Source organism: Engystomops pustulosus, chromosome 9 (genome assembly GCF_040894005.1).
Source record: "Engystomops pustulosus chromosome 9, aEngPut4.maternal, whole genome shotgun sequence".
Taxonomy (NCBI): Eukaryota; Metazoa; Chordata; class Amphibia; order Anura; family Leptodactylidae; genus Engystomops; species Engystomops pustulosus.
This window is the reverse complement of record NC_092419.1, coordinates 37,151,643-37,164,085: the sequence shown is the minus strand read 5'-3', so window position 1 is coordinate 37,164,085 and position 12,443 is coordinate 37,151,643. Positions and strand designations below refer to the sequence as shown.

General features: G+C 38.2%; 1 long non-coding RNA gene across 1 annotated transcript in view; it reads left to right on the top strand.

Annotated features, from left to right (window-relative positions):
* Positions 1 to 3,051: 3,051 nt before the first annotated feature.
* The window catches only part of LOC140077294 (uncharacterized), a 73,900-nt gene continuing 64,508 nt past the window's right edge, over positions 3,052 to 12,443 (top strand). Inside the window, exon 1 of the long non-coding RNA XR_011849755.1 lies at positions 3,052 to 3,263. This is a non-coding gene — a long non-coding RNA (uncharacterized lncRNA). The remainder of the gene's footprint in view (positions 3,264 to 12,443) is intronic.

Below are 12,443 nucleotides of genomic sequence, written 5' to 3'. Positions count from 1 at the left end.
TCATGCTTGTGTTTGATTTCCTGTTGTAACCGCGACCTGTTCTTGACTTCGCTCCTCCGCTGCCAGCCCTGACCTTCTGCTCCGTCCCTGTGTTTGATCCATTGCCACCTGCCTTGACTGCCTGTCCCCAACTACAAGATTGCCTGCTGATTCTGTACCTCGACCTTGGCTGCCACCGCAGACAAGTTGCACCTGTGGAACGGCCTGGTGATACCACGCTGCAGCAAGACCGCCCTGCATTGTGCGGGCTTTGGTGATTCTGGTCCAAGGTGTCAGCTTAGATTCTGGTCCAAAGTGTCAGCTTGTGTCATCCTCCGCGGTGGTCCAGGGGGCTCACTACCCCAGAAGCCTGACAAAGGATTTGATCAAACCAAAATCTGCAGAAAATCTGTGGTTTGTTCTTTAAGATGTTTGGAACAAACTCCCTCCCGAGCTGCTTCAAAAACTGTCTGGAAACCTACATAGAAATGATGCTGTTTTTAGGGCAACTAAACTGCAGTGCATTTTATATATGCATGAATGTATAATTTTTGTGTTTTTGTTTCTGCATAATTTCTTCTTCTTTTTTCTCCACTTAAATAAACCTATTCCTTTCAGCTTTCATTACTATTGCCATGTTACAATATGTTTCACAGCCATAAACATAAATATAGGCAGGTATATACTAAAATATACACACAAGCATCTGTGACACATAAATGCATTAACACACACAGGTTATGAGGCACAGCCTGGAATTGCAATTATTTACACACTTATGGCACTTCCAAGCCAAATGGGTGTAGGAGGTGAGAAGGGGGGCCTGTCCAGTGATTGAGAAGGCCGGCGCAGGGCATTCCTGTCCCATCGTCTATGCACACACTATAGCCTGCGTCCATTTAGGCATTCAAAGCATTATTCTACACCAGGAAGAGGCTGGCATTGAATTCCATAAAGAAGACTGGAGCCACCTAATATATCTGCCACGCTGGGGAACGTTGGCTCACCATATACACCGTATTTGCCATCTTGACACATACATAAACACACCATTACAAATACATACATACACACATATATAGACACTGTGACCTGTAGTGGATTATAATTTTGGGTTTGGGTAGCACCCGGCCCCATGCCCACCCAGACCACCCACCAAATTTTATATTGAGAAGGACCTTCACCCATGTAATCCTCATACATCTGTTCCTGCTCTTAATACACGTGTACACATGAGCTATTTCAAGTCCTCCAAAGATGCTAGAAACCGCAGATTAAAAGCAGGCAGAAAGGACACATCCTCCATTCACCAAGAAGCTGATTTGAGTACCATATGTAAGAAGTGATTCCAGACTTGTAGGGGATATAACATTCATATAGCCCTGGGCCCATGGTAATCTTAATCCACCCCTGACTGTGACACATATATACATACACACGCCTATTAACACTGTGTAACATACATACACATACACACACATGTATACACTGGGACACACAGGCACTGCTGCACTGCTGTGACAGGAGCTGCCGGGATAGAGTAACGGCATCAGTTATTGTTCTCTTAATACAGAAGTAAATACTGTGCCATTGTTTCCCAGATAGAAAAAAAGTCTGCACATCTATCCAGCAATATTCTATTGACCGTGCAAAATGGCCTTTTCCTGTTGTACATGCACTACTGGGTATATAGTGTTGACTAATACCTGTCCCGCTTCTGATCCAGTAATCCTAATAAAATGAGAAGGAGTCAGAAGTCTACACATATGCATTTTTTTCATGTAGGTTGTGTATGTGATTTTTATAACTGTGCTGCTTAGGCCCCACAAACACAGATTATTTGAACCTTACAAGACAATTTTCACGTTGGTAGGAAAAAATGGTGGCTAAGCAGAGATAATTGCTCCAAATTATTAGTAACTTGCATTGTGGCTTCATCACATATAACTGGTCCGATGTGAACCAACAACACAATGGGGCACATTTACTAAGATTCCGTCGGACACATTTCCGCTGGATTTCCCAAATTTTCCTGTTTTGCGCTGAATTGCTCCGGATTTTTGGCGCACGCAATCGGATTGTGGCTCATCGGCGTCGGCTTTCATGCAACAGAAATCAGGGGGCGTGGCCGTCGGACAACCAGACTGATTTGGACAAACCGCAAGATCAGCACTCACATACACCAGGAAGAAGATGGTGAACTCCGGCGGACCTCAGCAGGGAAGTGACACATGCAGAAAATTGGACACATGATCTTAGTGAATCCTCGTTGGACATTCCGGATCGGCGGCGTCAACAGGATGGGTAAGTAAATGTGCCCCAATGGGTTAGTATAAAATCTATCACGATGCACCACCTTGGTCAAAAACGGTATAACACTGGGATGGGTTGAGTTATCCTCAACATATCTCCTCAAGTTTGGTCTTTACTTAATAAAATGTTAGTAAATCCGCTTAAAAAATTTTTCATTAAAAAAAAGGTTCAAAAATTAGAAGTCACAAAAAGTATACAACTAGTTGTAAAAACTGTACAACATATAAAAGCAATACAAATAAAAGGGATAGAACTGAAATGATCACAAATGCAGATTTATGCAAATCAGATCACATGTACACCTAAAATCTAACTTTGAACGATATGAAAAATATTTAACCAGTAATAACGCCACAAAAAAAAATATTTAACCAAGAGCAAAAATGAAACATTTCCGCTTGAATTTTCAAGGTGTTATATTTCATATTATATTGGATTTTTAGATAGAAAATGTAAGATCTCATTTATTCTCCGCTCAATATGTATATCCTCCTTTTTTTCGTGTTCATATAACATCAGATAATTCCATTTGCATTTATTAGATTACTATTTTGTACCAGCCTTGCCTGAGCTCATCGCGTGATTCTAAAGATCCAGTTAAATCTCATAATATTCTGCCTCGTGCAAAATTTCCATCAATGTTTTCTTTTCGAAAATCCAGACTCCAGTTCAGCTCCCGTCCTGACCAAGTTTTCCTGCCGCCTTTATTGTCTATTCTGTTGAGCTATTTAAAAAATGTTGAATATCAACAATGGCTTTCACTAGTGTATTGTCAACTTTTGTATGAAGCAATCTTAGCTCAATGAGAAGGTCCCAGAGCTTATGGATGTATCTACTGTGCTGCACAGGACCCTGCTTGAATGTGTGTGACTGATAATGGGGCAAATTTCTATCTCTCACATTAGATTAAAGCTGCAGTCCTGACTGGCCAAACCTCCTAGGACTTATATTAACCACAGCCTGACATACAGGTAAGTGCACGTGTACCTGAGACGGTCTGTCCTCTTAATGACAGACTGGAGCTTTTCTATTTTAAGGGGAAGGAAAGGAGAGGGGAGGGGGATGAGAATTGTTCTTTTCTTGTGAATGGCTATTAAAAGAAAAAAAAATGATACTATATATCTTATACTATATACTAATATCATCAACACATATTGCCAATGATATTATGACAATAACATTCTATTATTGCAAGAATAGTAATCAATTTTACCATAAATAACCATGACAATATTCTATGACATGCTTTGTTCCATGTTATGTTGTAGATTGTAATTTTAATATTAGGAGACTATAATTTTCGGAAATTGAGACTAATGTATTTTATTGAAAACAAAGCAGCAAGGCTGTTAAGACAATGAAAACTTAATTAAGAGATTTCATGTATTTGTCTTCATTCTTACAGGCAAGTAAAATAACGTATACAATATTTAACACTTTACATTTCACATGTTATTAGTACTTTTGTATTTATATATATATATATATATATATCGTATATAATAGGTGAAAGATGAATAGATACATGATAGATAGATAGATAGATAGATCGATAGAAGATAGATAGATAGATAGATAGATAGATAGATAGATAGATAGATAGATAGATATTAGATGGAAGAGATGGATACTGCCTGGAGTGCTGCCTCTTTCCTACAGTTTACTAAACGGACCCTGGCCAAGGGACCTACGGCTGCTGCACCCTCATTTTCCAGTGCTGCTTTGGACTTTCCTTTTTTTAGATAGATAGATAGATAGATGGATAGATAGATACATAGATGATATATAGATAGATACATACATAGATACATAGATAGATACATAGATAGATAGATAGATACTAGATGGATAGATAGACAGATAGATAGATAGATAGATAGATAGATAGATAAACTGTAGGAAAGAGGCAGCACTCCAGGGTACGTGGAAAAGGGTGAAGCTTTATTCCATGAGCACATGGAATAAAGCTTCACCCTTTTCCACGTACCCTGGAGTGCTGCCTCTTTCCTACAGTTTACTAAACGGACCCTGGCCAAGGGACCTACGGCTGCTGCACCCTCATTTTCCAGTGCTGCTTTGGACTTTCCTTTTTTTAGATAGATAGATAGATAGATAGATAGATAGATAGATAGATAGACAATATATGGATGGATAGATAGAAAACAGTTATATACATTGTTGATGATAGATACATAGATAGATACAAAATAGATATAAAGATACAAGATAGATAGATAGATAGATAGATAGATAGATAGATAGATAGATAGGTGGATAGATATGGGATAGATAGATATGGAATAGTTAGATAGATAATATATGGATATATAATAGATAACAGTTAGATATATTATTGATGATAGATAGACAGATAGATAGATAGATAGATAATATATGGATAGACAGTAGATAATAGTTAGAAACATTATTGATAATAGATTGATTTATTTATAAGTAGTAACAGAAAGAATAAAAATAATAACATTTATAATTGACACCAAGATGATAAAACATTACATTAAATTTTAGTTGTGGTTTTTATTTAAAAAAAAAAAAATATGTATATATATAATAAAAATGAATGTTCCCCATGCTAAACGATGCCTTCTTTTGTGTAATCTAAAAATGTTACCAAGGTTACTGTAGGACTTATATCAATATTCCTGCCAGCACTGTGATACAGTAACTTTTATATATATATATATATTTTTTTTTTTTACCAAAGATGGGGAAAAATGTTTAATTAAATCATTTTTAACGTGAACCTAATTATTTTTGACAGAACTTAATTAATGTTTCATCACTCCCTTGTGTAATTAAGGTTCTTTCAGTAAGACCTTTGGTGAAGTGAAAATATATGACCTTTATCTTCCATATCACACCTAACATGACACAGAGATTTGTCATTGTCAACAAAAAGTATCGTTTGATTAACGGGGACAGCCTACTAAATTAATGGAAGGAATTAGAATTGTTTGTTATTTTTTCTTTTTTTACCTAAAATGTTCTAGGTTTTAATTAGGCAATACAGCAATACATCCCCCTGCTACCAGTCTGCTTTTAAAAGGTTTCTTTGTGTATTAATTTTGGCGACAGACTATGATAACAATTCCTTTCTATTAATCATGTCATTGAGTGCTAATAAGTTTTCATAATATCATCAAACGATTAAAGTTGGTAAAAGCGCTTAAAAGATTCCCAAGGGAAGCAGTGTACAAGTCAACTGGAGGCCAATATAATAGAAGATTAATTCATTTAGTTATGTAAACAAGTTCATCAAGGTGTCACTGTTAACAGTGACCAATTCTCCCCCCAAAAAATAAAATAATTTTAACTATGACCTTTCATTATTACTCTATAGTTTTCTGGATGAAAAAAGATATTAAACATTTAGTCTTCCTGTTGGCAGTATCCATATTCAATACTGAAGAAGCAGACTGAGGTGCAGGCCAAATGTATTCCCAAAAAATAATGAATGTGGATTGCAGTAGTGAAGTCCCCTACTTAAGAACACCCGACTTACAGACGACCCCTAGTTACAAACGGACCTCTGGATTTTGGTAATTTACTGTACTTTAGTCCCAAGCTAAAATAAATAGCTATAACAGTTATCAAAGGTGCCTGAAATTAAAATTTATTGTTAATCCGGGTACTTATGACAACCCAACATTTTTAAAACCCACTAGTCATAGAGACCAAAAACATTTTTCCTTGGGGTTATAATTATAAAGTATACAGTTCCGACTTACATACAAATTCAACTTAAGAACAAACCTGCAGAACCTATTGTGTATGTAACCCAGGGACTGCCTGTATAATATAGGTAATATGAGTGGCCGCCCCAGGCTCAAGGCTTCTAGGTGCCCAATGACCACCTGAACCAATTGCCAAGTTTAATACTGCCATATAAAGGTTATAAAGAGAAGGATTTCCAGCCATGAAACCCTCAAACTATATGTATACAAGAGTCCGTCCAGGACCTATAAAGACCCTCCAAAGGTCCTCAAACTTGTAATGCCCCATAATTCTATACTGACCAGGACCTGTCTTGATCAGCCACTGGTGAATCCACTTGTGCCCTAATACAAATACCCACAAAAATATACCCTTGGTTAAATGTATTTCTGAAAATAGTGGATATGGATCACACTGTGCCTTAACACAGATACCTACATAAAAATGTACCTTTTGTCAAATGTATTGCTGAAAATAGTGGATATGGATCACACTGTGCCTTAATATAGATACCTATAAAAAATTGTACCCTTGGCCAAATGTATACCTGATAAATAGTACCGTTCAACTTTGGCCAATTAGGACGAAAGGCTGTAATTTGAAAGATATCTCTTCTAAAAAAATTTAATATTATTGTCCTATTGAAAACAATCATTGTGCCCACTTATTTTAAAAATGGCCACACACGGTGCTTCTTGAAATTAAAAGATTGTAAAACAATGGCTCACACTGTCCATCCAGAATAAGAAATACCCACATTATACCCCTGAATAATAAAAAAAAATAATTGCAACTCTTTTATTTGAAAAAATAACCCACCTTTGCTTGGCTAGTGCGCCACTAGAGAACTTTGAGAACTGACTATTATTTTAACATGTGGTTCACCCTTCATCCCACCCATGAGGAGAACAAGCTACATCCTTTCATGAGGAAAAACCCACCTATAGGGAACAGGAAACATCCCAGCCATGAGGAAACCGGCTATACCCCATCCATAAGGAAGCAGGATGCTTTCCAACAATAAGGAGAGCAGGCTATAACCGTTCATGAGGAAAAACCCACCCATGGGGAACAAGTTAAATCCCAGCCATGAAAAAAACAGCTATATCCCACCCATGAGGAAACAGGATGCATTCCACCAATAAGAAGAGCAGGCTATAACCTTTCATGAGGAAAACCCCACTTATGGGGAACAAGTTAAATCCCAGCCATGGAGAAACCGGCTATATCCCACCCCATGAGAAAACAGGATGCATTCCACCAATAAGGAGAGCAGGCTATAACCGTTCATGAGAAAAAACCCACCCATGGGGAACAAGTTAAATCCCAGCCATGAAAAAAACAGCTATATCCCACCCATGAGGAAACAGGATGCATTCCACCAATAAGGAGAACAGGCTATAAGCTTTCATGAGGAAAACCCCACCTATGGGGAACAAGTTAAATCCCAGCCATGGAGAAACCGGCTATATCCCACCCATGAGAAAACAGGATGCATTCCACCAATAAGGAGAGCAGGCTATAACCTTTCATGAGGAAAAACCCCACCTATGGGGAACAAGTTAAATCCCAGCCATGAAGAAACCAGCTATATCCCACCCATGAGGAAACAGGATGGATTCCACCAATAAGGAGAGCAGGCTATAACCTTTCATGAGGAAAAACCCACCCATGGGGAACAGGTTAAATCCCAGCCATGAGGAAACCGGCTATATCCCATCCATAAGGAAACAGGATGCATTCCACCAATAAGGAGAGCAGGCTATAACCTTTCATGAGGAAAAACCCACCCATGGGGAACAGGTTAAATCCCAGCCATGAAGAAACCGGCTATATCCCATCCATAAGGAAACAGGATGCATTTCACCAATAAGGAGAGCAGGCTATAACCTTTCATTAGAAAAATCCCACCGATGGGGAAACAGGCTACATCCCAGCCAAGAAGAAACAGGCTGCATTTGATAAAGTGATTCGATAAAGGGGCAGTTTCTACCATGTAATACCCCACTCAGTTCACACGTCTGGGGAAAAAGATGACAAGTTGCTACATAAAGCTACAATGAGCAGTCTACAAATGGAGAAAGTTTAGGGACTTGTAGTGGCTTGTGTGTTGTACTTTTTTGGGGAGCTTCATTATTTTGACAGTTTTTTTTATAAGAAGGCTACATAATATATATTTCCTTTAGAAGAGTTAACAGTGTTTCCTTTTAGATTGTTTAGAGGTTTTACTGAACTGAGCTTGAACATTGGCTTTTTGATGACGAATGAAATCGAATTTAAGCTGAATTACGTGGTCATGGCTTGTGTGCTCCTTGCAGGACAAGGTTAAAGAGATTACATTGGGTTCATGTCAGCAGCATCTGCTAGTAAGTGCTGTGAACGCTGATTCAATGTGAAATGTTGTGCCCAGTCTGTTGGAAAGGCTGCTGTTTTTGGCAAGTAGAAGAGAGATGTTATTAATTTGCATTACTACGAGGAACGCAGCTGGTAAAATTTTTATCTCATGAATTTGCATCAGTCAATCAACACCGGCATCTAGGGGCAATGGTGTTAAACTATATTGATATGAGATTCAAATGATCAGATCACCAAATATTAGAAATGCCATAAATGAGCTGGTTTCTAATATCGATACCAGAAAGGAAATACATAGGTTAAAGAAGAGCTCCAGACGCTATGCTCTTCCTTGAGCCGCCATTAAAAATTATAAAAACGATTAAAATATATATAATTATTGAGAAATGTGATGACCCTCAATTGATAGCTTCAACAGCAAAGTCTGTGTGTCTGTAAATTTAGGTCTAGTGAAAATATGTCATTTGGGACTGGTTACTAAAATAGTCTGAAATTTGATGATTGTTGTGGAAGTGACGGACATTTTTATTGCGATCAATATTCACCAAATGTACCAAATATAATGCAAAAAAGCATGCTAAATGCCATCCAGACATAGCAGAAACTTTACTTTTATCATGCAGTAAAAACTTTTTTCACCCTATCAGGACATTTTCACATCTTTGCTTTTTACTTATTTTGGCACCCTAATGTATTTAGACCTATGGGGTCTCATAGCTCATGTAATATAATATAATATAATACGCTGCTTTATTATTATACCCTGCCATACCCAGTCACACTCCCTTCTTTGATGTAATGTATTATGCCTCCAAAATGCCTCCTTTATAGTGTTGATCGGACCAAAACCAAGTCTGGGTTCATACCGGATTTTGCGGGTTTGGGTCTCTCAGACGTGACCTTGCACTTAATTAGAAGTTGGGGGTCAATGTCTCGCGGAATCCCCCGCCATTAACGGTCACCATTGTTGATGGCAAAGTCGCTCCCAATGGTTGTACTGGTGCACACATGGCTGCAGTAATAAAAATGCTGCTGCCAACGTTTCAAGTGACAGTTAAACAGGTTTTTACTGGTGCGGTTCCAGGTTCGGGATTCAGACCCAAACAGATTTTTACAATTTTAACAATCACAATGGCCTAATCAAAAAAGACACAGACACATACATTTGAGACCACAAGCGATGCAGAAATGATCATATTTCCTAGATTTTGCAAATCAAACTACAATAAGGGAGGGTCTCAGTTAGCCTGATATGCTCATAGATAGCATCATGTTACCTATGTTTTCTTTAAAATTATTGCCTCTTTAGCAATGTCAATGTCTGTAGCCAAATCTGAAAAATTCAGTCCTGCCTCCACTGCACTTACAGACTGATTTGCATATTTAAAAAATATATTTTCTATTCAATAGCAGCAGGCAGTGGTGTTAAAAAAATTATAACATTTATAAACCTTTTTTTACAAGAACAAGTTTTCCCTTTCAATTCACACAACTCCGGCTTTCGTACCCTTGAAGGACATCTACCACCAGGATGAAGGTTTGTTAATCCAGCACACTGCTCTATTGGTGTGTGTTCCTCGTCTGGAAGGATCCACTCTTGTTTTAGCTTCTTATGCCCTGTTTTTTTGTTTTTCTTTTACAAAGAAAAGGCTTTCAAAAGTATGCAAAAAAGCGTGAGAGGCTCCGGGCTTCATATCTGTTAATGGAGCCCCTCAGGTTGATTTGCATATTTTTAAAGCCTTTTTTTTTTTTCAAGAAAAGAGATAAGAAGCTTAAAGAAAAACTAATCCTGCTAGAGGGGCACACACCAGTATGTCAGTGTGCTTGCTTTATTATCCTTCATCCTGGTGGTAGATGTCCTTCAATACCTTTAATTCATGTCCTACACTTTAGTAAAGAGGGAATTGTAAAGCTTTTGACTAGAGAATGTTCTGTGGCATGTAACTGGCAGTGATGAGGCAGCATAATATATCCTGTTATTACCATTTCAGTCCGTAGACCGTGATGAAACAGGAAGTGGGATACGGTATAAGGGGATGGATTTTGGACTTGGCAGTGAAGACACAAAAGGAATGTAAAGGATTAGGGTGTTTAATGTACTGGAAAGAAGTATATCAGTAGTGACAAGTCTCACAGAGCTTAATTAAACATTTAGGATGAGAGAAGATTCAGACAGAAATGGTTCTGGTTTTGAACTATTAAAGCAAACAAACTATCTGTCAAGACATGTCTTGTTCTGGTAGAGTGACTCCGCGCTCGCTCTCTCAATCATTGCTCAGCGATGACAACTCATCTGAAAGCAGTGATTAGCACAGAAAGTACTTGCCTCGTTTCTGGGAGTCAAATGGTAAGGTGTCATTGTTTACCTCAGCGCCCGCAATTATATTCCAATATGGAACAGCCACATATACATGTAGATGAGTCTAAGCAGGAGGGCAGGCAATGGGCCAAGAAGAAATAACTAACAGGGAGCTAGTCTTTATTCCTTATTTTGTGATGTATATTCACAATACTGGAGATCAGACTAGCTTGCACCGAACTTTGCGGGTTTGGGTCCTCCAGACTTCATTATGAGTTCAGGCCTTGGGCTATGTTAGGCTATACACCCCCACTCACTGTAAAACCTCACGATTGGGGCTGGCACTGATCACAGTCATTAGCTCTTTAAAGGGAATCTGTCACCACAATTTCACAATAAAGGCGGTCCCCTACTTAAGGACACCCGACTTACAGACAACCCATAGTTACAGACGAACCCCTCTGCCCCCTGTGACCTGCTTTACTATAGTCCCAGACTGCAATAATCAGCTGTAAGGTGTCTATAATGAAGCTTTATTGATAATCCTTGGTCCAATTTCAGCAAAAATTTTGTTACTCCAATTGTCACTAGGACAAAAGATAAAAATTTGTCTAGAACTTCAATTATAAAATATACAGTTTCGACTAACATACAAATTCAACTTAAGAACAAACCTCCGGAGCCTATTATGTATGTAACCGGGGACTGCCTGTACAGCTAGTGACAGGTTCAAATAGAGCCCTATTAATTAACTGACACCCTTCTTTTAGCTAAAAATGGTATCCCTCACATCCCCATATATCAACTTTACTTACATTTTCTGACACATCCTACTTGGCCGACCCCTACTATCTACTCCAGCCCAAGTCCCATGCCTTTTATCAGCATGTCATGTGACCAGAGTGATGTCATCTAAAGTCCTTTACATAATTGCATTTGCAACATCTACCTCATCTGTTTATCTGATCAAATGGCAGTATCATGACATGATCACAGCATGCCTCCATGGACCTCTACTCCTCCCCATGCCTCCATGGAGGCTGCTGTGATTTCATGTGATCAGATACATACATGGGGTAGACTGTGAAAATAAACAGGACCTTAGATGACATGAAGTGGTTACATGACATTAAGTGGCAATGATGTAACAGAGCTCTCTCAATGCTCCATATATCAGCATGTACTGTAGCAGTGAGAGCTGTCAATCAGAAACAAGGAGACAGGGCAATGCAGTGACGACTGATTATGCAGTGACTCATTGGACTCACTTAATGTCATTGGACTCACATCAGGTGATTTGCATATAACTTTACAGAGTAATTTTGTTTTAGCACTACAGCCATGAAAAAGAACCATTTAGAAATAAGGTTAATGCTTTTTAACCATAGTTTTAATGAAGTATTTATTATGAAAAATTATTGAAACATTTTTGAAAGGTTCCTTTTCCCAGATCATTCTTATACTATACTGTCTTCAGAGAACCATATGTATACTGCTCGACAAAAGTCATCCCATATTAACACATTTAAACTGACATTTAAAAAACAAACTCCACTCTTTTTCCTACTTTAACCTATGATATGATGTTGACTGTCTGTATAATCTTGTCCTGTAGAATTCACAAATATTGAATATGTATTTGTCATCTATATCTGCAGTAAATGTCCTATCAATGACTGCTGTATGAGGTTGTTTACATAATGGATATTTATGTCATATCCAAAGAATGAATTGACTCTTCCAGGTACTGGATTGACTTGTT